The sequence below is a fragment of the Aotus nancymaae genome, unplaced genomic scaffold (genome assembly GCF_030222135.1).
Source record: "Aotus nancymaae isolate 86718 unplaced genomic scaffold, 86718_ANA_hifiasm-v0.15.2.pri h1tg000006l, whole genome shotgun sequence".
NCBI classification, from domain to species: domain Eukaryota; kingdom Metazoa; phylum Chordata; class Mammalia; order Primates; family Aotidae; genus Aotus; species Aotus nancymaae.
The window spans coordinates 79,832,579-79,836,723 of record NW_026988417.1 but is presented as its reverse complement, the minus strand read 5'-3'; the positions used below and the strand labels follow the sequence as shown (position 1 = coordinate 79,836,723).

Sequence of the window (4,145 nt, the reverse complement as noted above, 5' to 3'; positions counted from 1 at the left end):
CAGCAGTACAGAAACCTATTCTACCTGTAGGTTTGTGACATAAGCAGCCCAAGATGGTCAGGTAGTATCCTCATCTTCCAGTGTAGTGGACTAGACACATTGTTATGTTTCTAATGGAAACATTTCTCTATTGAGAACAAAAACTTTTACATCAGCAAATCTCAGTTGCCAGGATAGGAAGAAACATTTCATAAGTGGGTTATTTGATACAGTAGTGAAAGGAGCCACTCCTACTCATACGCCTTGATTCCTGGACTCTTGTTTTGGCTGTGGAGGAGCTGGCACTACATCCTGGTCTCTGATTCAAAGTACATACTGCATCCTGCAAGACAGAACCCTATCTTTAAAAGTGTTGTTTCACATCTGGCACTACTGTGGTCTAAATGTTTATGTCCCCCAAAAATTCATATGTTGAAATCCTCACCCCCAAGGTGGGTGTATTTGGAAGTGAGGCCTTTGGAAGATGATTAGGTCAGGAGGCCATAGCCCTCACGAATGGGATTAGTGCCCTTATAAATAAAAGAAGGACTGAGAGAGACTCATCACCCCTTCTGCCATGTGACATTAGAGTGAAAGAAGGCTGTCTATCTGGAAGAGAGATCTCACCAGACTCAGAAATGAATGGTACCTTGATCTTGCATTGCATGACATACTGGTCAATAATGGGTAGTCCCATAAGACAATAATGGAGCTGAAACATTCCTTTACCTAGTGATAGTGCAACACATTACCCTTTCTATGTTTACGCAAATACTTACCATTTCAACTGTCAATAGTATTCAGTACAGTAACATGCTATACAGGTTTGTAGCCTAGGAGTAATAGGCTATTTCACATGGCCCAGGGGTGTAGGAGGCTATACCATCTAGGTTTGTGTAAGCACAGTCTAAGATGTTCACAATGGCAAAATCACCTAACAACACATTTCTTAGAAGGTATTCCTGTTTTCATGTGATACATGACTGTAAATTGCTCCCTCTCTTTCTTCCTTCCTTCCTCCCTCCCTCCCTCTGAGAGAATCATAATAAGTAGAAAAGGCATCTATATCCAGAATATATGTCTATTCTAATAAGGATGAATTTCTGCCTTCTCAGCGATGGAAGAGTTCCAGTATAATCAGCCTGTTACCAGGCAGCTGCTAATCATGTGGCAATGGTGCCATATCAGGGGTCAGTGTTGGCATCTGCTGTTGGCAGATAACGTGCTCAGCAATAGTGTTAGCCTGGCTAGCCTTGGTCAGGAGCTTCAGGAGAAGCCCATGTTGTTGAGCTCATGTCTAACCTCCATTCCTGCCATCATGACCACTTTATTCATGGGCCCATTGAGTAAACATTAAGTGTCTGGAAAAAGGGTTTGTTTGTTTGTTTTTTTCATTCACATAGTATGTCATTTTGTCCATTTGGTTATTCAGAGAATCCTCTGCAGTGAATGCCCCTTGATGAGCATTCACACAGACACACGGTGTCTTTGCAGTCTACGTCCTTTCCAAGAGGTGCATCCGTATATCTATTCCCCATACTTCTTTGCCACCAGTCTTTCAATCTTCCTTCCTTGACCATCCAACCAAATTCTTAGCAACTGCACATCAATCAATGGAAGTACATACATCTGTCCTCTTGCTCCAGACAAAGTAGATGTATTACTTTCCTAGGACTGCTGTAACAAATTACCACAAACCAGGTGGCTTAAAGCAACACAAATTTATTGTCTCATAGTTCTGGAGGCCAGAAGTCAGAAATCACAATATCAGCAGGGCATGCTGTCTCTCAAGGCTCTGGAGGAGAATTGTTCATTCCCTCTTCCTTGCTTCTGGTGGTTGCTGGCACTCCTTGGTGTTTCCCGGCTTGTAGGCATACCACTACAATCTCCGCTTCCATCATCACCTGGCATTTTCCTTGTGTATCTGAGTCCAAATCTCTCTTTTCTTGTAAGTATATCAGTCATTGGATTAAGGCCCTCCCTAAAGCAATACGACTTCATCTTAACTTGATTACATCTGCCATGATTCTATTTCTGAATAATCACGTTCACAGGTTTTGGGTGTACAAGGAGGTAGCTTGATGTGAAGAGTCCGAATCTAAGGGGGCTAGGAGGATATCCATTGATGGAAATGGCCCAGCACTCCCCACACCAGGTTGCTCCCACGTATGGACGACTTCCCTTCCTTTCTTGCTGGAGCCCAAGAAAGGAGGGGAATTTCACCCAGGGGGTGTGGCGGCCTGGCGTCACATATTGGAATACAATGAGATGAGGAGGGTATTTGCATGGGGAGGCGGTGGAGGAGGTGACGGTAAGTTGGTCATATTCAGGAAGATTAATATATTCAGGTAGATTAACATATTAAAAATAATCAGGGTCAGGTTTCTCACTGTCAGAGAAGGGGTTAAATTATAGAAATTGAGAAAACTAGTCCTCCACCTGTGCCCGCTGTAGCTTGTTCGCTTCGACTGCCCAGAGTCTGCGAATCCTCCGCTTGGAACCCTTCCGATTCCCCCAACCCCAGCTTTCCCTCCTTTGAAAACACTAAGAATAATGTCACTGCATCAGTTGTTATTAGAGATGATCACCTGTCATGTCTGGAACAGGGATCGTACCCAGATTGCCCTCAGTTTCAATAATCAGGAAGTGCACATCTCTAGGAAGAATGGGGCCGGGTGCCGTGGTTCACGCCTGTAATCCTAGCACTTTGGGAGGCTGAGGCGGGCAGATCAGGAGGTCAGGAGATCGAGACCATCCTGGCCAACATGGTGAAACCCCCTGGGTGTGGTGGTGGGCGCCTGTAGTCCCAGCTACTCAAGAGTCTGAGATAGGAAAATCGCTTGTAACCAGGAGGTGGAGGTTGCAACGAGTGGAGATCTCACCACTGCACTCCAGCCTGGGCAACAGAGCAACACTCTGACTCAAAAAAAAAAAAAAAAGTGAACGCTCATGAACTCAAGGAGCATGATGGATACATCACAGGTATTGACTGGGCTCCCAAGAGTGACCACATCGTCACTGGCAGGGCAGACTGCAATGCCTGTGTCTGGAGTCAGGAAGGTGGTGTCTGGAAGTCAACCCTGGTGCTCCTGAGAATTAACCGTGTAGCTACTTTTGTGAAGTGGTCCCTCCTAGAGAAAAACTTTCGGTGGGAAGTGGGGCACAACTCATTTCTGTTTGTTACTTTGAGTCTGAAAATGACTGGTGGGCGAGCAAGCACATTAAAAAGCCGATTTGCTCCACAGTCCTCAGCTTGGATTGGCATCCCAACAACGTTTTGCTGGCAGCAGGATCATGTGACTTCAGATGCAGAGTGTTTTCTGCCTACATTAAATAAGTGGATGAAAAGCCAGCCAGCACACCCTGGGGCAGCAAGATGCCTTTTGGGCAGCTGATGTCAGAGTTTGGTGGCAGTGGCACTGGTGGCTGGGTCCACAGGGTCAGCTTCTCTGCCAGTGGGAGCCACCTGGCCTGGGTCAGCCATGACAGCACCATGTCTGTTGCTGATGCCTCCAAAAGTGTGTAGGTGTCAACTCTGAAGACAGAGTTCCTGCGGTTCCTGAGTGTGTCATTTGTCTCGGAGAACAACGTTGTGGCTGCTGACCATGACTGCTGCCCAATGCTCTTTAATGATCGAGGATGCTTGACATTTCATCTCCAAGTTAGACATGGACATTCCGAAACAGAGCATCCAACGCAACGTGTCTGTCACGGAATGCTTCCACATGGACAAGAAGGCCATGACTGAGGACCGCAACAACGGCCTTGGAGACCCTGTACCTGAATAGCATCACTCAAGTCTTTATGTATGAGGTGGACAAGCAAGATTGTTGCAAATTTTGCACTACTGGCATTGATAGAGCCATGGCAATTTGGGATTTCAAGACCCTCAAGTCTTCCATCCAGGGCCTCCGGATAATGTGAAGCTGAGTGAGCCTTCACCATCCAGCATGACAAACTGTGGCCAAGCACAGCTGTGCTGTGGCACAGTGGTGAGAATGCCAGCCCCAAGGAAGCACTGACAACACATAGCACGCCAATACCGTGTGGTTTTCTTTGGATATAAAACTGTTGAGAGTGTTGGTTTTTTAAAAGCAGTGATTTTTTAAAGTTTCATTCCATTCTTGACCAAAGCTTCTCTTTAAGTCGTTTATTATGGGAAATTG

General features: G+C 45.9%; 1 pseudogene; it reads left to right on the top strand.

The window, feature by feature from the left end:
* The first annotated feature begins 2,532 nt into the window (after window positions 1-2,532).
* LOC105707024 (actin-related protein 2/3 complex subunit 1A-like) lies at window positions 2,533-3,903 on the top strand (annotated as a pseudogene).
* Window positions 3,904-4,145: the final 242 nt, after the last annotated feature.